General features: G+C 46.7%; 1 protein-coding gene and 1 long non-coding RNA gene across 5 annotated transcripts in view; one reads left to right on the top strand and one right to left on the bottom strand.

Moving 5' to 3' along the window:
• Prkn (parkin RBR E3 ubiquitin protein ligase) overlaps window positions 1–23494 on the top strand; it is a 1186369-nt gene that overhangs the window by 744141 nt on the left and 418734 nt on the right. The gene's annotated exons all lie outside the window — the stretch shown is intronic.
• Window positions 5228–8629, bottom strand: LOC146895781 (uncharacterized). 2 transcript variants are annotated; one of them, XR_015001176.2, is made up of 3 exons: window positions 8262–8629; window positions 6914–7313; window positions 5228–6228 (listed from the first exon to the last, which is right to left on the bottom strand). It is a non-coding gene; the product is annotated as an uncharacterized LOC146895781 (long non-coding RNA). The 2 variants fall into 2 exon arrangements; XR_015001173.2 differs by having other exon boundaries at window positions 5228–7313.

The following is a 23494-nucleotide window of genomic DNA, read 5'->3' as shown; positions in this document are numbered from 1 at the left end:
TGCTATTTTATAACTGTAATTCTGCTACTATTATGAGTCATAGTGTAACTATCTGTTTTCCTGATTTGTCTTAGGCGACCCCTGTGAAGGTCGCCTCAAGGTGTTGAGACCCACAGGTTGAGAACCACTGCCCCATGTGGAAACCAAGGAGGAAGGACAAAGACCTAAAAGGAGCTCATGGGCTTCTCAGTCATCAAGTGATGTGATGTGATGTGATGTGATGTGACTCTTGCTCAGTCAAACTGCAATGCCTCTCAAGAGCTGATGTCTTCCTGATCAGGCAGCAAAATATCTGCCCTTTGCTGCGTGGATGGGCAGCTGAGGCAGGATGCTTTCCTTCAGTCTTTCTTAAATCACTTTAGAAAACACAGTATAATGTGAGCCAGTTAACAAAATCATTTCGTGCTAAGGGCTGTGATATGTATTCCTTTGGAATACATTGTTCATAAGAGTGAATTTTATTTGAGGCCAGGGCTCCCCAAACTCAATATTAAATAAGCTATAAGTAAGGGCTCAATAAATATTACATGAAGGAATTAATCGTGTGATAAAGAGAATGACAGTTTTCTCTGAAGGTTCTGGAAAGATTGTATGGAACCTATGTCACACACTGTGTCAATTACTTCTCCTTGCTTGAAAAAAAAACCCTGACAAGAGCTACCTAAAGAAGGAGAATTTTTTTTTCCACCACAGCTGAGAGCAGGAGCTGCTATGGTGGCAGGGGGGGCCTCAACAGCAGGGGTGTGAGGGAGCAGCTCACACTATGTGCAGTCAGGAGACAGAATTGCTGATGTTCGGCTCCCTTCCTCTCTGCTCCTTGTTATTCGGCCCATAAGCTCAGCCCCCAGTGTGGGGCTGGTGACATCAGGGTGGATCACTGCCATGCCCAAACGTGTGTCCTGGGGGGATTCTCAGTCAAATCAAGTTGACAGTGACGATCACTCACGACACACATGTGTGAACACACACGTACACACACTCACACGTGCCCACACACACAAACGCTCACACATGCACACAAACACACATACTCACAGACATGCACACACTCACACAAATGCACACACATGTACACACACACATACACACCTACACACATGCACACACATACACACCTACACACATGCATACATACCTACACACATGCACGCACACACATGCACACATACATACACACATGCACACAAGCACTCACACACAGAATGTCTTATCTAACAGATGCATTGCAATTGTTTAGTCATTTCTCCTGCTATTTATCATGATTCATGAGGAAGTTCTCCCAGACTTATATTTAAATGGGACTTAGTAATTCTATAAACAGGAAGGAAGAGAAGGGAAGCGGGTAATCTGTACCTATGTCAACCTTGTTTTTTGTATCACACCATAATTAAGTATATCACATATCATATTGCGCAGAGCTCTCATTCACATAGAATAGATACTAAAGATCCTGTGTTAGCTCACTTAATGCTTAGTTAGGACACCAGTCTTGGAGCCTATGTTTACTCCTTGTTGGGTAGAGAAATTTGGATCCAAGAGTGACAAGGCGCCATAGCCCAGGAGGGGCTGGTTGTTCCCTGGATCTCATCTTTATTCATTGATAGTGATCATCAACTGAAGTCTGCCCACTGTCCCCAAATTCTTAGGGCACCTGACTCAGTGACACTTGGGTTCCTTTGTCATATGTTAGAGCTGGGTTCTGTTGCCAGTGTCCCGTTGTCCTGAAATGGTGTCTGAGAATGCCTCGTTCTGGGTGTTGTGTTTCTTTAATCTATGGCAATTACTCTCCTTTCTCGCCTCCGGGGGACTTGCTCTTCCCTTCAGCACTCACAAATTTAGCCGTCCTTGGCTATGGAGAAGTTGACTTTGCTTCTGACTCTGCTCCGTCTTCTTTCCAATGCAGACTAGATTCTGTGCTCTCCAAGCCCAGGAGACCATTTCCCTGCCTCAGCCTTACCCACAGCCACATGGCTCTGCCTGCGCGTTTCTCTGACTCGCTCATCAGCACTTTTTCAGAGATGGTCCCTGCGGTTCTCCTCACAGTGCTGTTTGGCACTTTCCAAACATTTTTACCTTATGTCACACAAAGAAAGTGGTTTTGTAGGGAACGCTCAGGGGAAACTAGTGTTGCTTTTCTCCAAAGGCTATCGGCCTGGAGGCAACTTGCTGGGGAACCCTGGCTGCCCTGGTCGTACTGTGTGTCTCCTAGGTGCCAGGAAGTAATCTACTTGCCCCCCTTGTTGAGAAGCTAAATCATAATACCGTTTTAAATGTTTACTTATTAGGAGAGTATTGGTTGTTTTCATCAGAGAAGCAGTTTCAAGCTTTGACTCTACTTGTTTGATTAGAAGTCTCACCCCAGACTCTGGCCTCCATAGACCCAAAATTCTGGGATATTTGAGTTAAGGCTTCACCCCAGCCCCTGGCATCCATGTACCCAAAGAGTCTGGGATGGTTGAGTTAAGGCTTCACCCCAGCCCCTGGCATCCATGTACCCAAAGAGTCTGGAATGTTTGGGTCAAAAGTTTCATCCCAAACCCCCTCCCCTGGGAGTTGTCTCAGTCCAGACTACACCTCTGAGAAAGGCCACCGAATGGTTAACCCTCTTAAGAGATGTTCAAGACCACTCCCACAGGGTATTTAAACAGCAACCCAGAGAACAAACATGTGGTTTCCCGGTCTTCCTTCCCTATCTCCTCTCTGAGGTCCTAGAAAGGCCACCCAGGAGTGCTAGTATCCATTAAACCTGGATTTTTTCTAATTCGGTTTGATTTGGTCTGATTTGGATTATTGTGTCGGTGGAGAGGTTTATCGGGGCGCAAAAACTTTTCAGTGCCGTGTACTACTGTGTTCTTAAACCTCAATTTCTCCATTTCCCTGAGAGCCATCCTGTAAGCTTTTACACCGGAAGCCCTCTGCAGAAGTTAGTTATTTCTTTAAAGATGTATTTTTATGCCAGATGGTGGTGGCATATGCCCTTAATCCCAGCACTCTGAAGGCAGAGGCAGCATGATCTATAGAGCAAGTTCCATGACACACTCCAAAGCAACAGAGAAACCTTACCTTCGAAAAACCATTAAAAAAGGTATTTTTATTATTTCTATATACATATATGTGAGTATCTGTATGCACAAATATCACTTGTGTAGGTACTCATAAGCGGCCAGAAGAGGGTGTCTGATCCTGTGGGGCTGTAGTTACTGGCAGTTCTGAGCTGCTCTCTACAAATTCTGGGGACCAGACTTGGGTATTCTTAATGACTGAGCCACCTCTCCAGTCCCTAAAAGTTAACTCTTGCTGGCAATTTTTTGCTCACTTATTCATGACACCACTTTTAGTAATAATAGACTTGTATTTATAGACACTCCTGAGACTATGGGTTCTCATTTCGTGCCGCATGTTCTGCCTTGGGAAGCTGGCATGGACTGGGATTGCTGAGGCTGCTTCCAATGTGTGTGTGGTGGGGAGGGGTATCTAGCTCAGTTCACTTGCTGTGCTCTGGCTAGCTTTCTCTCAGTTCCATAACTTTTCTGACTTCAGACTTTGAAGTAATCGTCGATGCAAGGTTGTTGGATGTGACGATTCATGTCTGCAGTTCTGGCATCTAGCAAGGTAGAGGCAGAAGGAGTAGAGGCAGAAAAGTCAGGTCTTTAAATCCATCCTTGGCTACCTACTGAGCTCAAGGTCAGCTGGGCTACTTTATCATAAAAGTAAAAAAAAAATGTAAGGTTAAGCAGTGTAAACGCTTTATCTTACTCTGCCCATGTCACAACTTATAGCCCTATAAATTTGTATTAAAAATCCATTAATGATTGATCAAATAACTCTATTATTCAGCTATGATTTGGTAGTCACATGGAGCCAGTAGTTACTGCTGAACAGACAGGCAGTGTAGCGTGGCAGATAGAGACATTCTCTGTGAAAGCCTGGAGTTCTGTAGCCTCCTCTGCCAACGCCTTCATGTGGCAGTTCAGCCCTCCACCCTTAGGAAGGCGGTGTTAACTTTTTAACAGACCAGATTGCTGTTTTCCCTAAGGGCAAGATTCTCTCTGGGAGCCGACCCTCTGCTATCTCAGGACATTATCTTTAACAAGGTAGCTGCCTCTCTAAGCAAAGAAAACAGTTTTTGAAAGCTCTTTTTTTCTTTGAAACTTCAGTATTTCTTTTGTTCAACTTGTTCCATGTTCATTAAAGGTGATGAAGTAAAAGCTGCAGGTGAGGAGTTCCTCTTCCTATTTCCTGGAAGCTTCCCTGCAGGTGTGGCATTCCTCTTCCTATTTCCTGGAAGCTTCCCTGCAGGTGTGGCATTCCTCTTCCTATTTCCTGGAAGCTTCCCTGCAGGTGTGGCATTCCACTTCCTATTTCCTGGAAGCTTCCCTGCAGGTGCGGCATTCCACTTCCTATTTCCTGGAAGCTTCCCTGCAGGTGCGGCATTCCACTTCCTATTTCCTGGAAGCTTCCCTGCAGGTGCGGCATTCCACTTCCTATTGCCTGGAAGCTTCCCTGCAGGTGCGGCATTCCACTTCCTATTGCCTGGAAGCTTCCCTGCAGGTGCGGCATTCCACTTCCTATTGCCTGGAAGCTTCCCTGCAGGTGTGGCATTCCACTTCCTATTTCCTGGAAGCTTCCCTGCAGGTGCGGCATTCCACTTCCTATTTCCTGGAAGCTTCCCTGCAGGTGTGGCATTCCACTTCCTATTGCCTGGAAGCTTCCCTGCAGGTGCGGCATTCCACTTCCTATTTCCTGGAAGCTTCCCTGCAGGTGCGGCATTCCACTTCCTATTTCCTGGAAGCTTCCCTGCAGGTGCGGCATTCCACTTCCTATTTCCTGGAAGCTTCCCTGCAGGTGTGGCATTCCACTTCCTATTGCCTGGAAGCTTCCCTGCAGGTGCGACATTCCACTTCCTATTGCCTGGAAGCTTCTGAAACCCTTTCTCAATAGTTTAGCTACTAACTGCTCTAAATGTCTCATCTCCTGTGCCCTGGCTTCCTTGCTGCCCTGCACAGGAAGTACTCAAAGTCGACTCCAGGAGGCAGGTAGGGGACACACAGGACCAGAACTGTGTGCCTCCCAGGCTGGGCACCATTTCTATCCTGCTAATTTCTCAGCAGGATCCTGGGAGAGTGGAAGGGAGTTGCCTTGGATCTGAGCTGAGTTGAAAGGAGGCAGGTGCGTATTCACATAGCCTCGTTAGGATGTCCCAGATAAAAGACAGATTTAGTCAAAGTAAGATTACAGGGAGAATTTTATTTTTATCATACAAATGAGAGTAATAAAAGTTGATGTGAAAAGAGCTAGTATTTATTATAAACTTATCATAGATTTATTACTGGGTTATTTTAATACCACTGTATGTGTGCATGCATGCACACGCGTGTGTTCACGTGTAAGTGAGAGGACAGCTTATGAGAGTCAGTGCTTTCGTCTGTCATTCAGGTCTTGGGGAACAAAGTCCGGTTGTGAAGCATGGAGGTGAGCTCCTTTGCCAGCTGAGCCATCTCACTGGCACCAGAAGCAATTTTTAATGGCCCCATGTATTTGAAACTGAGTAGCTAGGAAAATAACAGGTCATTAAGTTGAAGGAAAGTTACAGTCAAGCTGGCTTCAGGGGTGTAATGGAGTTTAGTTTGGCACCTCTGTGGGAGGCTTAAATTATGCAATCCCCTTAAACTTCTCTGAGTATAAATTATTAACCCTCATTAACCTTCTCTTTGTATGCCCTTATCTGGGCAAAAGCAATTTAAACACACTAGCACCCTGCCCCTCCACCTCCTCTGGCTGAGGCACACTCTTCATAGGCAGGTGCTCTTGAGCCAACCAAAGATGAAAGGGCTTCTCACCGAGGACCTGGTGAGGAGACAGCAAGCTGACTCAGGCAGGAGCCTGAGCCTTCAGCCTCAATCTGCCTCACGTGTCAAACACAATGGTGCATCCTCAAGATGAATAAAGTCACTGTGGCCAGAGTAGCCTGCAAGGCTGCTGCTTTCTTGGCCACGACTCTTAGTTTTGAATCAGCCAGTCCACACATTTGTAAATTCATGTGACCTATTCTCTGCTGTCTGAATGAGCCCTTGAGTTGCGTGTGTTTGGAGACACTTAATAATATATATACCGTAAGCAATACCATGGGACTCCACCATGTCCGTCTTATGGCCAAGAACAAGGGAAAGAAGCCAGTGAGTTCTTCACAGCCTTGTTAAGGAAAGTCAAGGCCGGCTCTGTGAGGCTCTGGGGGGAGAAGAAATTGAGCTTGATCAGTTTGGTCCCAAACACAGCAGGGGAGAGCGACAGCAAGCGGAGTGGGAGGAGTCAGCAGGTGGGAAATGACTGAGACATTAGGATTCGTGCTGTTTGGGGGCCCAGACATGGTGGAGGACAAGAAGCCCCATCAGAGCCATAGAGAGGGTAAGCTATAGGGCAGTGACTCTCAGCCTGTGGGTCATGACCCTTTGGGGTTGCATATCAGATATCTACATTGTTATTCATAATACTAGCAAAATTACAGTTATGATGTAGCAGCAAAATAATCTGATGGTTATGGGTCACCACAACATGAGGAACTGTATCGAAGGGCCGCAGCCTTAGGAAGGTCTCAGAGTTAGCAAGGCTGAGAACCCCTGCTTTCGAAGAGTGACAGAAACCCACTAAGGCAGCCCAGCAGGGTTCCTGCTGAAGTTGAGTCAGGCCAGGGAGCAGGAGGAAATCACAAACAAGCAAAGGCTGGACAGGGAAGAGATTTGGATCCTGAGGAACACTAGTTGGAGAGACCTTCCCCAGAAGCTATACAGGTCTGCTGAGCTCCTTCATCTCCTAGCCCCAGGGAGCTCCAGGAGCCTTGTGTTTTGTTCCTGAGTTTTACTATGAGGAAGGGGCTCCAAACCTGTGCTGCTCAGGGCCTTCCTATTAGGCTCACCAATTCTTGGCAGGCTAGTGCAGGCTGCTCCCAGAGAATACAGTAGCAGCCTTTAGCTGCTGGCTCCCGTGGTTGCGCTAACATACAGGCAGGTCCCCTGGAACAGCCACTAATCCTCCGGGATGTCCCAGATGCTGTGTGCAGAGCCAGCCTCTCCTCTGCAATCACACCCTCTGTACCTTCCATCACGTGGCCCGGTGAGGGGTAGGAGTGGAAGAAGCCACCTGCAGTGATGATGGTGTCTGAGCGGCCTTTACAGTGCAGGGCCCTACTCTGTCGTAGGCGGAATGGAGGCACGCAGTTGCCTCTGTCCACTGACTGTGAGCTAGTGGCGCCTGGCCTGGAAGGCTGAGCCTGCGGATGATCGAACACTTCTTTTGTAGAAATGTCATCAGATAACCTGATAAAAACAAAATTGAATCTGTCAGATTTCGATGCCAGAATTTGAAATATTGCTAAAGCTCCCTTAAAACTGTCCCCGCTAATAAGATTGTAGTTCAGGCTACATGGCATGTGTTTGCGCACCCGTCTGAGCCTTCTGACTCTCTTTTCTGTGTTCCTGCAGAAAAGACACAGGCTCTATTGCCACTTGATACCCAGGCTGCTGCTTCCAAATAGATCAAGGTTTTGAAGGGTTTGAGTGAGACCAGAAGGCTCTCCAATTCAGCATGGAGGAGAAGAGGCATCTGAGGTAGCTGTGGCCTCTCCAGCAGGTCTGAGAAAGTGCCTTGGGGAGTTCACAGCAGGCGTGTCCTCTGCTGCCTCCTTGAATGGATCGGAGATTTCCTGGACTTAGTACCATAGTCCCCTTTGAACAAATGAGTCCTAAAAAACACACTCCTCTGGGCCTCACTTGCAGAGGTCTAATTTGTCACCATGGAAGTGTGATTTCCTATGAAGAGCTTATTGACCCCTGGGCCACAGTGGGCCCAGAGTCCCTCCCTCACTCATCTCAGCATCCCCCTCAGGCAGGTAATACGCTGTACACCTGACAAATGCGCCCCACCCCTACTCTTCCTCAGAGTTCCTTGCTCTGTTTCTCCATCCCCTTCCCTCCCCTCCAAATCTTCTTTTCACACCAGCTCTTCCCATTGAAACCTTGCCACTCCCTCAGGTGGCTTCCCCGGGTCCCCTCAGTTAGATGGCACAGCTCTTGTTAATAAAGGTCTCTTGATAACGGGGGTGGGGGGGCTCCCTCTCCCATCTCCCTTTCTTTTGTGGCCTTGTTCTCTCCCACCCCGGGCCCACTACAGCTCCAGTGTGTGACTTCCGGCTTCAGAGGTGCTGGTTTGACCCGGACATGCTGTCCGAGTCTCCAGTCACTGCCCCTGCACTCCTCCACTCCTACCTGCAACTGTACGTCCACGCTGAGAGTGTGGGCTGCTGTTTGCTCCAGGACTGCGGTTCTGCAGCTGTCTAGCCGTTGGTTCTGTCCTGCAGCAGGCTAGGAAGGCCGCTGGTCCCCACCTCTGCAGGGGTCTGATAGCACCAGGGTAGGGAATAGCAATTGCTAGAGGTATTTCTGAGCTATGGGCTGCCACGCAGACTGAGTCTAGAGCACATTTCATGTAAGTCAGCCCAGGACAGCCTTGCTGGTGAGGAGTAATGAGAATGAACGCTATAGACCTGAGTGCTGAAAGGGCAAATCCAGAAATAGGTATCCCAGGGCGGTGCAGAGATCCTGCTGGCCCGGGGCCCGTGAGCAGGCACCTTCTGTCTTCTCTGGGTGGAAAGCCGAAATCTTGGAGTCTGGTCTTGGGTTAAGAGTCTGTGCAAAGATTCTGGACAATTTTCTTCCTTTTTTTCTTTAATGTTTCAGACTTTAAAGTACTTATATATTGAACATGGGCATATCATATATTGGGCATGTACATATCATATATCGAACATTTACATATCATATATCGAGCATATACATATCATATATCGAACATGGAAATTTCATATATTGAGCATGTACATATCATATATTGAACATGTGCATATCATATATCGAGCATGTACCTCCCTATGCGTCCTGCCGTATTTCCCACCCATCCCCCTCATGTTCACAGTGTCTCCATAGAGAGTTATGCTCCTGTTTTCATGCCATATCTATTATGCAGTTTTCTGAATCTATATAAAATCTAGGAACCAATAATGAGAGAAAACGCAGTATGGTTTTTTTTTGATGTTGGTTTAGTTAACTTAATGTGATGGTCTCCATCCAGTTGTAGCCATTGTTTTTGAAAATGATATAGCCTTGTTCTCTATGGCTGGACCTTTGATTGCATATGTTGACCACGTTCTCTTGGCCCTGGTTGTTGGGCATCTGGGCTGAGTTAGATGATGTCACTTTGGTGAATAGTGCGGCAGTAAGCTCGAGAGATGTGGACTAAGAGAGATGTGGACAGTTCCCCTTGTGAAAAGATCTGGTTTTCTTGTTTTTTATTATGCGTATGTGTGTATCCACGTAAGGGTATGTGCATTTGAGCACAGGTGTTCATGGAAGCCAGAGGTCTAGACCCCCACACACCAGAAGCTATAGTTCTATGTAGACAACTGACACGGGTGCTGGGGGCAGAACTCAGGTTCTCTGCAAAAGCAGAAAATTCTCTGAACCACTGAGCCATCTCTCCAACCATGACAAATTTCTTATTATCCTGGCATGAACTAAGAAACACAACTCAGGGCACGGCATGTCTTGGGGTGTTTCTGTGGCCGTCACCTTGACTTGACCACATATTTTTATACGGTATCTTCTGCCATCAGCTTCTTATTGCCCACAGCCCCTCATTCCAGAGCAGATCCTGGGGGTGTTGGCTGTGTTTCACCCTGATGGATTCAGCAGTCTACACTTGAATAAGTCCATGTTTTTAAAAGACCCATGGGGGAATTGAAGGAGTCCTACAGCAGTTCAGTGCTAGGCTGTGAGTGAGGTCCACAGGACTAAAGACTTACAGCAGCTCAGCCTTGATTTCAGTGATAAATTCTCCATCGCAGCCTGAACTCAGCCTCATTGCCAGGAACGTGAATTTTAAAGCTCTAACCTGCTGCGCACGTGGGCAGTAGCCCCACCTAGGGGCAGAACGGTGTATTTTCTTCCTGTTTTCAGGTTTCCCTGTTCATTCACTTTGCGAGTTCTGAGGAACAGAAAAGCTCCCAGGGAATCTCCCATCAGCCTGTCCAGAATGCTGGAGGGCGTTTGAAGGAGACATGTCACTTGGCGTTGGTGAAAGCGAGAGAATGGTCACGGGACGTTTTTTTCCATAGGACGTCACTGACAAGTCAGTCGCCCTGTAACGTCCTCACTTTGTCTAATGTCACTGCTGAGGAGAAAATGGGAATGAGTTGATAGTGTGAGTCACTGGGACAAGGGCCTGGAGTTTGATGAGAGGAAGGGGAGCCAGATCCATAGTGGAATGGGCTCACCCACTTCATAGATACAGCATTAATAAACCAGAGCTCCCCTAGCTCCTCTTGCAGGCCCATGGGAGGAAGCTTGGGAGCAGAGAGCACATGAGAAGCTATGGATGGAGCAGCTCTCCCAGATATGGGGATGTGGTGGGGGAGGGGGGAAGCAGAGGCCAGTGGAGCCTCCAGTCTGGTAAGCAAATGGGAAGTCTTCCTTCCCACCCACATCTTTTGCAATTCAGGTATCTGGGCTTATCACACTGTTTATTCCACAGTGCTGAAGCCCTCGGAGTTTTGCAATCACATAGCCTTCTGGCTTGCACTTAGAAAAATCACAACTCAGAAAAATATGAAGGCTGAAAAAAAAGCATCTGTTTCTTAAAAGTGACCTCATTCTACCTCCATCAAAGGTCACTGTGGTCTCACTCACAGACCGCTAAACATGCAACTGAGCATTGATTGGCGGTGGGAGGCCAGATTGATCCAGGCCACTCATGCTGATGATTTTAACCCAATTTTACATGGAAAATCACCTCTCATCTGAGCCGATGACCCTGAGGGGAAACAGAAGCTAGGGAGCTCATGACACTGGCACCAGGAGCCTGTGTGTGCTCCAGACACACGTGAGATCCTGGAGCCTGGCTGAGGGTTATAGAAAAGGGGTGAGGGGGCCCTGGGAGAAAGAGGAGTGGGAGAGTCCTTGGTGCTCAGACCAAAAACCTCGGATGTGAAGGATGACTCTTTTCCAGCGTCATGAGATCAAGTAGAAGGGCTTCCCGGAGCCTGCCTCACTGTGGCTAAAGGCAGCGAGAATGTCGGATGCTAGCAAGCATCTTGCCTTCCCCCAACAAACCCCTCGTGTGTGTGTGTATGTGTGTGTGCGTGTGTGTGTGTGTGCATTCATGCATGCATGTGTGTGTGTGTGCATTCATGCATGCGTGTGTGTGTGTGTGTGTGTGTGTGTTGTGTATGAGTGGTGTGTATGGGGCTTTTAAGACAACTGGAAATGCCTCTGTGGGCAGCTTAAACCTACAGGTATTGCAAGCCACCCACCTTCTCCGTGAGTTATAATGAAAACTCCCACAGCCAGCCTCTGTGTGCACAGACTCCAGACTTGGAGGTCACCCCACACAGGAAGAATTCAATGAAAAAGGCTTTTGCTCATGCAGCTTAAAGGTTTACTCCCCCAGCTCACTGACAGGATGAGTCTGTTGGCTGCAGACTGCGGCAAATGTGAAATTTCCACAGGCCCCTGCCCAAGCCGCCCCAGCACTGGAGACCAGCCATGCTTCCCATCCCCACATCTACAACCCTAGCTTTCCTAGCCGATGCTGGCTGGATGCTGGCTGCAGCGCTGGGAGGAGAAGCGCTTTAGTGCCGGGCCTTACATCACTGTCGTATTAGTCTAAGCAGAATAGAGCAGATTGTTTATTTTGGTTTAGCTCTGCTTCAGGCTATAACATCAGATGCAACTCCCAGAGTGACAAATTCCGATGGCAGTGTCACAGACTCAACAAGAGCGAGGAAAGCCGGGTGAGCGGGTGAGCATGTTTCCACAGGGGGTGTGGAGAGGGAGAGGGATGGGTCCCGAGTCCCTTTGTCTCAGACAGCCCAGCTCCTCTCCTGAGGGTCTGCAGGCTTCCTCACACCCGTCTACAGTCACAGCTTCCGCTGGGTTAATGAACCTGGTCTCCAGTCTCTCTGAAAATATTAATGAAAGGTGATCCCTGATTTTCCTTAGAGCATATTTAAGTCCTTTCCTATTTCATATTTTATAAGATTTGCTGGATATTTTTCAATATCATAAAGCTCAGGAGACGTTAATTCTCATCACAGGTGACAGACTCACCACACGGGGGTATTGCTGATGCCCCATCAGTATGGGCCAGGAATCTGTCAAGGGGAACCACGAGAATGGCATTCTGGGGCTCCATCCCAACAGTCCATCATCACAGAGCCCTACAGGGTGGAGAGATCCTGCAGTCAGCAGATACTGAAGCCAGCAGGGCAGCAGTCAGCTTGGGCAGTTGTAGCCATCATTCACCCCAAGCCAGGGAGCCTGTGTGCTCGTAGGTACGCCTTCCCTGTGCTGTCTGAGGTGTCCGGGTATCCTGACTTCAGCTCACACAGCAGGCTTCTGTCACCTCAGTGCACTGTGCACACTGTGACTCAGGACAAAGCCCAGAGCCAGCTTGTTCAACAAGACAGTGTCCCCCGTCTGCTTCCAAGTGAGGGCACACACTTGTAAGGTGACATAACGTGTCCCTCTAAACCTGGATATCTGTGGGTGAATAGGTGGAGAAGCTGAGACAAGGCCAGTCCCCTGTGCACCCCTGACAGCCCTAAGGCTAGTCTGACACCATGCACCTTGCTGCTGTGTTGGTTGGGGGCAGTTTTGAAGCACAATACTCTCCTTTCCCCTCTCATTTTCTTGTTATTGTTGAACTTTTTGTTCCTTTTCAGAGTCCAAAGAGGCGTTTTCCACTCTCCTGTTTCCTATGGACTCAAAGGCCTATTTCAAAAATAAATAGGGATTCATTTCAGTGGTGAATGTTTTAGTTGCTGGGTTTACTGTACAACATACTTCTCATGTAAACAAGAAATGGATATTTCTGGAAGGAATCTAAAGGGCTCCTGACAGAAACAGCGCATAAGATGTCTCTCTCCTTCTGACATGCCTCAGTTCCTGCTCCTTTGGTACCAGCAAAGAGCAAAGCCATTGTGGTGTAAGAGGTCCTTTTGTATTTGTGTTGTTTTTATTGGTTATTAAAGAAACTCTAGAAATGACAGAGACGTCTCACTGCCTAGGTAGTCACTCAAAGTTTTTTTGTACTGTTGGGGCATCCATCTTTGGCCTTTAGGCCCATAGTATCCAGAAGACTTTTTTATGAAGCAGGAAATTTCAAAGGCAATTCAGTCACTTTCTTCTGTGTCCTGTAGAATGTCTCGCAGACTCTTTCATGAAGCAGAAACCCCAGAGGCCTAGTTGATAGGGTGGAACTCAGCTAGGTGGGGAAGACAGAACAGAATGCTGGGAAGAAGAGCAGAGTCAGGCAGATGCCATGGTTCTCCTCGCCGAGACGGACACTGGTTAGACTCATGCTGGTAAGCCACAGTCAAGTGGCAATACAGATTATTAGAAATGGGTTAAATCAAGATGTGAGAGTTAGCCAATAAGAGGTTAGAGATAATGGGCCAGGCAATAATTTAATTGATACAATTTCTGTGTGATTATTTCAGGAGTTAAACTAGTCAGGTGGCCCGCTCCTCCTCATAACACCATTGAACCTGGCCTCTGGCTTGGCTTTCCATCTCTGGGTCAGTAGTTGTGGGATCTCTCAATTCCTGTCCACTACCTCATCCCCACCTACCACCCAGGCACCTGAGATGATCCCATAGGTGAACTCAGAAGCCTGCTTTCCATGGAGAATTCTGATAGAATTACCACGTGGATAAGAACATATTAAGATCAAGGTTGTAAGATGGGGCTAGTGGAGGCTAGAACAGCGACAGGTCACATATTGAAATCAGGTACCCAGCCTCCTCTTCGGCTTCTTCTGGATGGGGATTGGCACCCTGTGCTGCAAGCAGCCCGCCTCCTTGTGTGTGTTCACGTTCTCTTTTGTACATGAGCAGTTCTAAATGTTATTAGATAGTAACTCGCTCCTAGAGACAGTTTCCTCTAGTGGGAAAGTCATTGGCTACATGGGGTCCATAGTGCCCTTCAGAACAAGGGACATCATGGGCCAGAGACCCTAGAAAGGATACAGGCCTTGTGGCCCTCTACCTCCTTGTGCTTCTCTGAAGACCACACCTTCTTAGGTTTCTTGGATTTAGGTATGTTCTCTGGGCTTGCAGATCAACCAGAGTAGAAGGCAGTTGGTATTATGTCGTGGGAGGCTCCACCTCATTCTCGTGGCCTTCAGTTCAATGACTGATACTCCATAGGCTTTGAGTTGTCTACAACTTCTATCCAACATTCTCGTGATCTTGGGCATCCATCTCATTAAATTCCAACAGACTGGCCATCTGCAGGGCAGGGATAGCAGCAGTAACACCCTGAGGATGGAGAAGGGAAGTGGGCATCCAGTTCTCCCCTCACCATTCCTTGCCAAATCATTCGCAATTTTGTGGGCCATGTTTTTTTAATTATTTGGGGGGTCTCTGTGGTAGATTGGGAGTAAAGCTGCTGCTCTGCAGAACTCTGGATGGATATAGATAAGCACTATGATTCCAAGCCATTGCTAATGCTGAAAGTGAGACCCCTATTCCAAGCTGGCATAGATGAGTGTGTCACTCTGTGTGAATGCAGGACTCCACAAATGAAGGTGTCTGCCTTCAGATGTCAAATCCTCCCATCCTCAGATGTAATCCTTCAAGTGTCCAAAAAGCAGCCCCTTTCTCACAAGGCCACTTCTCCATGAAGCACTTGTTACAAATATTTGGCCCGTGTCACTCCTCATACAACTGTTTTAATTTTGTTTTGTTTTATCTTTAATTTTAAGATGCAGTCAGGTGTTGATCTAACTTTCAAAGTCTAAAACTATGGAACTTTTGTGGTGCTGACTTGATGCAAATATCTCTGCTCTGTAAGACTTGGGAGGCAGGAATGACTTCTGCCCTAAGCCACAGACCCACTCAGGCATCCTTAGCAAGCCCTGGGCAGCTCGCCTCATCTAGCTTTGAAAACTGTCAGGAGAGGAGTGCTTGTGACAGAAATGACCTGCATGGCAAGATGTTTGGGTGCAGTGATGTGGCCTGAGGCTGTGCCACCACTTCATGGATGAACCAGAAAGCCCTACACAACAGAAAGTTCCACATGTGAGCAAGGACAAGGCTTCAGAGCAAATGGTTGCCTACCAGGGTGTGGGGAATGCTTTGAGGTAGTCCCCAGGGGTATTCTTGGAATATGCTATTGGCAGTGCTGTGACCAGAAGCCTTTCTGGTGGGAACTATATCCTGGGACAGTTAAATCTGGGTTGCACTGGGAGACTGACCAGATTGAAACCCCCTCCTCCAGTCTCTCCCATTCTCCCACCACCACCCCTGTCTCCCTCATCTAATATCTCCTTGCCCTGGCCCCTGTCACTTCAAGGTTCTCAATAAGGAACCAAGCCAACCGACATCACCTAAAAGTCATGATTAAAACAATCTACTCACATTCGACCACATTTTCCCCTACGTTCTCCACACAGGGCTAGAAAGAGGAAGCCCCCAAAACTCAAGAGCAGAAAACCACTGAGTGTTCTGAAAAATCAGGAGCCACTGTGGAGCCTGGAATCACCCTGCTGTCAGCCTACAGCACGGTGGTCCCGCAGGCGCAGTGTGGGTCAGCCTAGAGCACGGTGGTCCCACAGACACAGTGCGGGTCAGCCTACAGCACGGTGGTCCTGCAGGCACAGTGCGGGGCGATGATAACTCATCCCTCTGTCACTTCATGTTGAAGCTGAACTGGAGATGTAAGAAGGGAGCAGATGATCTGTAAGCAGCTGACACATCACATCCACTTAGAGACACATCTGGGCAAACAACAGCTTCACAGCCAATAAGCATCACCACGATGGAGGCTGTGCCTCAAGTGAAGCTTTTCCGCTTCTTCCGTCATGTCTGGTGTTGAGACTGAGTGGAAGCTAATGGCCACCTGTGTATTTCTCTAGCTGTTTGAATTTCATATTTAAAGCTAGTTGTAAGGAATACCGAATAGTAGATTCAGTTTTACGATGAGCCTATTAGCATTTTTGCCTTTGGAATTTCCGTATCGTCTGTCATTACTGCAGAGCCAATGTCTCCCGTTGTCAGAGGGTCTTTGCAGAGTGAACTGGATCTTGGAGACTAGCTGGTGTCTGGCTTTGCCATGGCCTGGGAACACCGTCACAGGGGGACTTGGCAACCTTGTCAAGATCCTCCAGGCTGCTTTTGCTTTGGTCTCTTTAATGTGCTCTATCCTATTAGGAGCCTGTGGGCAAAGCAAGAAGAGAGACTGCATTTGTTCCGCAGCAGCAGACGGATGTACACGATCGACATTTGATATACCATGATCATTGCAGTCTCATGATAGTCAAGACCCAGACTGGACCTGAGACCCCATGGGCGGATGACATAAGAGGGAGAATGTGGCCCATATACACAACAGAATACTGTGAAGGCTTGGAAGAGTTAGTCCTGCCGTGCATAGCAACACAGTAACCCCAGAGTGATAAGCCAAGCTTAACAAAGTAAATACTGCAAGATCGCAAGCATGTAGACTCTGTAAAAAAATATGTTCATATGGCAGGAAGGAGGGTAGGGAAGATGTGGGTCAGGGTGTGCAAAATGTGAATTAGACAAGCATAATAAATTCAAGAGTTCTGTCATATAGTGTGATGACTATAGTTACTAAAAATAGGGCATGCTGGAAAGCTGCTAAGGGGACAGATTAAAAGTCTTATGGCCATAAAAGGGGATATGAACTATGTGAGGTCACAGATATGCTAATTAACAATTAGCCATATTAAAATGCAGCAGTTCCATGATATACACGTATCTCAAAATGTCATGTTATGTATCATAAACAGTTATCATTTGATTTCCCAACCTTAAGCATGACCAAAAAAGGTATGTATAAAAATATTTTCTAATAGGTGAAAGTAATCGAACAGAATGACTTGGTTCAAGTGTCAGTGTCCCATGAAACCTCACCTTTAATACAATGGAGACTTGAGGAATGAGTCTGTGGGCAGATGTCATGTGCTTTTGTCTCAGGCCTGGCAACAAGTCTGGAAACGTCCCAACCTTGCCAAGCCCCTCTCTCTTGGCCCTAGAAGATGAGATGAAGCACAGCAGCCTGCACCATTGCTGCAAAGGGCAAGGAGGAGCGCGTGGTGGCGGGGGACAGGTGACCAGTGTAGTCAAAGCAGGGCCACCTCCATTCTCACACTCCTGACCCTTGGCCTTGCACTGACCTGTTGGGGAACCCCTTTCACTTAGTCTAAAATACTTTGAAAACAAGGTCACTTGCATCTTTCTTTGAGACAGCTATCCCCCTTCCGTAGCTAACTTGTAGTCAATATGGCATAGAGTGAGAAAAAGCATTAAGGTGCTAAGGCCCCCCCTTTTTCTGGAGTTGGAGAGTTATATGCATCTGGAAACAGTTCAATTGTAGAATATCCATATACCTGGCTTTCAGGAACGTTAGCCTTCCAAAAGTACTTCTTGTCCACAGTCCCCTTGTCATAAACAGTGTGCACCAGACTGCCCCATGGTTGAAGCTTAGACCCCCATCTTGATGGGTATGATGGTTACTCTTGAATATAAGCTTTTGGATTTTAGAATCACCATGGATACAAACCTCAGGACATGTGTAAGAGAGTTTCTGATTGGGCTAATTGAGGTGGGAAAACCCAGGCTAATGTGAACAGGATCCTTCCATGGGGGAGGAAGGAGGGCATCCCCAGAATGAATGAAAAGGAACATGCTGGCTGAGCACCAGCGTTCATCAGTCTCAGCTTCATGAGTATAGTTGTGCTGGAACTGGATGTCTCATGCTCCTGCCACCACACCGCCTCAACCAAGATGGGCTGTCCCCTCCAACTGTGAGCCAAAGCAAACCTTCCCTAAGCTGCTTTTGGACAGTATTTTGTCACAACCTCACAAAGAGCAGCTAACACATTGAGTCATATCACCACACGCCAAATGGAAGCGAGGCCACACTCTGCCACTCACACAGGCCCATGAGAGGGGTGCAAGAGAAGGGGGAGCACATGTCTTCTCATTGAGGGTCCTCTTCCAGTCACGCATCATGACATGGCTTTCTCCTCCTGCCCCACTTCATGCTCCCATCCCTTCATGCCTCTGTGTTTAATGGGTGCTGTCAGAAAGGCTACCAAGCAAATGTGTTTAGTGTCTTTGGGAATGGAAGTTATGAGTTAAGGCTTCTGCCAGATTCAATCTTGGTCTGGGCATGATTGGAAAATGTGTGTTGTGGCCATCTGTCTAGAATTGACTGGGTGGAACACAGAGACTCGCCACGTCTGAGACAGGGTGGCAATCACATTTCATGGAAGAAAAATGGCAGCGATCCAAACATGGGTGCAGATACCCACAAATTGAACTGTTTGGAGCCTTCACCCTCGCATTCGTACAGTAATGGGTTTTCTGCAAGAATGAGCAGAATTGCCTTGTTTCCCCACCTGCCTTCTCAGCGTAAGTCTCTATTTAAATACATACATGCATTGTGTGTTCGCCACAGCGTCACCCAAGTTTGCCTTATTCCAAATGAGTCAATTTTTAGATTTTCATTTTCTAAGTTAAAACTTTATTTTAATTTGGTTTTATCTTCTTTTAAAATTTGCTTGGAGTGTGATTTTTGCTACCGTTTAAGCCATTCCATTTGCTTTCCCCTTACTCCTTGTGTTGAGTTTCAGAGCAGAGGCACGGTCATTCAGCACGACCATGTTTGGAGGTAGACACAGTGGTAGTGACAGTAACTTTGGTACTAGGTGCCTCCTCCCTCAGAGATTGCCAGAAAGCATTTACATCAATCAGTTGGCTCACACTTTACTCAGAGTGCTCTGGGGAGCAGAGCCTGAGGCTAGAATGAATAGTGCTGACTGGTTGGGAGCTGAAAGCTCAGGGTGGCTAAGGTGAAAAATGAAGAGGAATTAAGGCAAGGAGAAATGCTAAGCAATCTCAAACATTCCTGCTGGCTGCAGCTTCGGGGGACTTAAAGAGGCACAGCTGGCCTCCTAGCAGGACATTTATGTGGCACACATTAAGGGAAATGTGCAAAGGAAAGAATCCACTATGGTTCACTTCTCAGAGAGAAGAGAAAGGAGCGATTTCTATTCCCAGATTCTTGCTGTCTGGTTGCCACATGCCCCTGGAAGGGCAATACCCCACAGGCCAAACAGCAGCACCCGAGTTCTTTGCAAAGGCTAAGGAGATAAAGTCCCTCAGAGACTATGACAAGTCATTCAAGTTTGCAAAACAAGAGCACAGTCCCTGGTAGACTGGGCTGTAGAGATACTATGGTACTTTTCCTGCAAACAGGCAGCAACAAGACCAAAGAAACCATGTCATGCAAGTCTAGCTTGCCAAACTAAAGCATGCACTGGGGTTCTTTACAGGAATAAGCAGAGTGAGGGGCCCCTCACAAGAGTGAGAGTTAGGGGTGTCTTATAGAAGAGTGGAGAGGATTTCCTCCCGGCAGCATAGGCCTTTTCCACCACACACTCACTGCTCTACTGCTGTACGCTTTTGCTCTTTTACTGAAGGTACTGCTCAATTCTATTTCAAGTAATTGCACTGAGAAAAGAAAAAGTGCATATAGTATGTTTGTGACTGTGTGTATTAAGGTGTCACATATGTTCTTGTCCAACATCAGCCTTCAATTGTCAAAGGGTTCATGAGAATTGCATCTCCTGTTTGCAGTTTACACATCTGAAGACAAGAGAAGCCGTCCACAGAGAGGCATCTGATTTCCTCATAGTCAAACTGCTCCTCTTTGTAGTCATAACTTTCTGTCCCACCAGCCAGCTCCCAAATAACCACACAGAGACTTATTATTAATTATAAATGCTCAGCCAATAGCTTAGGGTTGTGACTAACTAGCTCTTACAACTTCAGTTAACCCGTTTCTTATCTACACTCTGTCATGTGACTTGATACCTTCTTCAGTGCAGTGTGTTCATCTTCTCTCCACATCTCCTGGCAATGCTCCCCTTCTTCATCCCTGTGCTATCTCCCTGTCCTCAAGTCCTACCTAACCTTTCCCTGCCTAACTATTGGCCAGTTAGCTCTTTATTAAACCAGTGAGAGCAACACCTCTTCACAGTGTACAGTAAGATTATTCCACAGCATCCTCTCCCATTCCACATATATCTGTTGCTGACATTCATTACAGTTAACCCTGTTGTGAGTCATTGTTTAGGAAGGCAAGCTGAGGGCCAGTGGTGGGAGGAACCCTGGAATGAGTTCTTAATCCTGAGAAACAGTAGTGCAATGATAACCTAACTACAAGTCCCCTGAAAATGCTGACCCAACCAAGTGCAAGCCTCCCATCCTGTGAAAATACTGAGAGCTTGATTATTTGCATCAAATTGAAGGTTTCATTCCATTTGTGCAACTGAAATAAAATAAGTTCCCATTTCTTTTTTACCTGTATGAAAGGGGGAAATGTCTCTTCATATATTAGAGAGAAATCCAATGCTAGTAGCGCATACACACACAGACAGCAGATAGGGAGTGTTATTGTTGTCAGACTCTACTGATTGTTGAGGCTCCCAGTGTCTGCAGTGTGCTCTCCCAAAACACACCCAGACTTCGGATCCTGATCAAAGGTGAAATAAGTAATGATTCATTAGGTGAATGGATGCTATATGATTCATTCCATGACTTTCTGTTGGCGGAAGGAGGAGGTCCTATCCAAAGTTTATAGGAGAGCCCTATACATATAGATAAGAAAGCTGAATTCCAGATACTACAAAGCCATTTGCTTCTCAACAAGACAATCTTGAAAAATCTGTGATTTGGGTCTGTTTAGGCAGTGTCCTGATCACCTGACTGCCCTGGTGAAGACTAACAACCTTTACTCCATTGTTCTAGCATTAAAATGTCTGTCTTTTCTCATGCTCTGAGATGAGTGTGTGAACTCCTGCTGCCAGGCCCGCCTTCCAAACCATGGAGAGAGGTGTCCTGGCAGTGTCAAGCTCCATTTCCCTCCCTCTCCTGCACCTTGGGTCAGTGTTCAGCCACATGGGGAGCCTTTAAAGAGACTAGGAAATTTTGTCTTGACCTTGTGTGACCTTGTGCCCCATGAAAACTTGGAATATTATTACTAAAAACAAGAAGGAATAAGTACTAGGGAGTGGCTGCCATTTGCAGCTCCTCACAGAAACAAGCAATTCTCAACGGAAATATAAATACTCGAGCAACTTTAAAAATAAACTCATTAGTTGTTCTTTACAACATAAAATAAGATATGTCTCAATTGATAGAAATAAAGCAGAGAGAAAATAGTCAAGGCTATAGGGATGAGGTTCTCTAGGGCACTTATTTGGGGTACAGACTAATTAGAACCATTTGATACTATCCAAGAAGATAAGCACACAACCCCTCTTTCTTAAAAGTGACACTCCTGCTTCCTACAGATGGAGTTCAGATGATGGCACAAGCTGCTCAGTGTGGTATCATCTGCGGCACTGAAAACCTGCCTTTAAAATGGTGGTCCTTATTTGGGCGTGTGTGAGATGCTTTTCTTTAGCCATTGTTTACCTCTAAGCAGGAATTAGTAAAGATGGCAAATGTGTGCTGGCTTGAAAGTCTCTAAATGCTAAAACAGACCAGCATGCTCAGCCCAATTCAGACATGCTTCTAAAAATTAAATTTCACGCTGCTATTAGTGGAGGGGGGAGAGGCAGTGCAGAAGAAAGTCAGTGTATTTAAGGGTTGGGGGAAGAAATGGGACACTTATTCTGGCTTTATATAATTGTGTGTGTGTGCGTGAGTATATGTAGACATGCCATGGTACATGTGTGGAGGACAGAGGACAACCTCAGAGGTCAAGAGATGTTCCACCTCCCAAATTCTTGAAGACAGAATCTGTTGTTTGCAATAGTGCCCTCCAGGCTGGTTGACTGGTGAGCTTCTGGAGGCACTCCCATCTCTGCCTCCCATCTCTCCAGTGCACTGGGATGACAGACGTGTGCTAGTGGACTGTTGTAGGAGGGGCCGCTTGCTTGTTTCCTGGCCACCCAGAAAACTGTATTATTTAAATCACTGCTTAATCCATTAGCTCTAGCTTCTTATTGGCTAACTCTTACATATTAATTTAACACATTTCTAGTAATCTGTATATCACCACGTGGCAGTGGCTTACTGGATAAAGTTCTGTCCAGCTCCGGCAGGGCTACATGGTTTCTCTCTGACTCCACCCTTCTTACTCCCAGCATTCCATTTAGTTTGCCCCACCTAGCTAGCTCTGTTCCCCTATAGTTCTGCTATAAGTCCAAAGCAGTTCCTTTATTAACCAATGATATTCACAGCACACCAAGGGGAATCCCACATCAGTGGACCCAGGGTACATGGATTCTGGGGTCTGCACTTAGATATTTATGCTGGTGCTACAAGTGTTTCATCCACTGAGCAATCTCCCCAACCCTATAATCTATTGCAATTTTATTTGAGGCCCTGGTTCAATACCCAGCACACACACAAAAAGTTAATATTTAAAACAATTAAAACCTACTATTTTTACATTTGCCACCATTTAATGCTGCTAACATTTAGAGGGTTTTATGTGTATATTTTTTTTTATCACCACAAGGTAGGAGCACATGCGTCTGTCTGTGTAGCTGTCTCAACAAATTGGAAACATGGCGTCCATGCATTTATGAATTCTATTAATTTTTTTAACTAGCATTGTGTTAGGAGCATGTTCCTAAGGCATTTTTGCTTCAGAAGTTTATTTCAATGTCTCCCTCAATGTAGATATTAACACTTCCTACTCTCAGAAATTAACTTGGGAACTGTCGGTAGGGGTATGAGACACGTGAGTTTACCTGCTGTGAATCTGCCCCATTGTTGATTGTCTCCATGTCATTTTTAAAGGGTTCCCCGCCTGCACTCCTACGCTTTATTTATCCCCATTGTTTTCCACCATTTGAGTGAACAACCAAGGACTCTGAGATGAACTCTCCATTCATAACAGAGCTTGGGCCATAGTATTTGAATGGAGTGTAGATTTTTAAGATCTTTCCACCAGCTAGCTGAGGGCACTGGTACAGTGATGGAGATAGAAGCTCTGTGATTGAATGCCCTCCAACCATAAGCAGAGTGCTCAACAAAGAGCATTAGAGCAGGAACACCCACCTCCTTCAGCTCCCCACTCCCTCCTGTGTTGTTCCAGGGCCTGACCTGCCTCCTCCCCTGTTCCCAGCATTGGAGCCTACCCCAGTTGACTGTGGATCCCTAGGTGTCCTTGCCTTTGGGCTCTACAGTGCCATCTAGTTAGTCACCTGGAGGATGACACACCTCTACAGTTTTGTCCTGAAGAAAATGGTTTTCCTTTCTCTCTCATAATCTTCCTGCTGACTGAACGCTACTTGAAAGTGGATGAGATACCCAGTCTCTCCCACTTTCCCTTAAATGTCTGCCAACAAGACCCCAATATGCTATCTGTACTGGGAGGCGGGAGGGTTAGTCAGGAGAAGT

The sequence above is a fragment of the Myodes glareolus genome, chromosome 1, assembly GCF_982192425.1.
Source record: "Myodes glareolus chromosome 1, mMyoGla1.1, whole genome shotgun sequence".
Classification (NCBI taxonomy): Eukaryota; Metazoa; Chordata; class Mammalia; order Rodentia; family Cricetidae; genus Myodes; species Myodes glareolus.
Note: the sequence above shows the minus strand (reverse complement) of the source record. Positions and strands in the feature narration are given on the sequence as shown.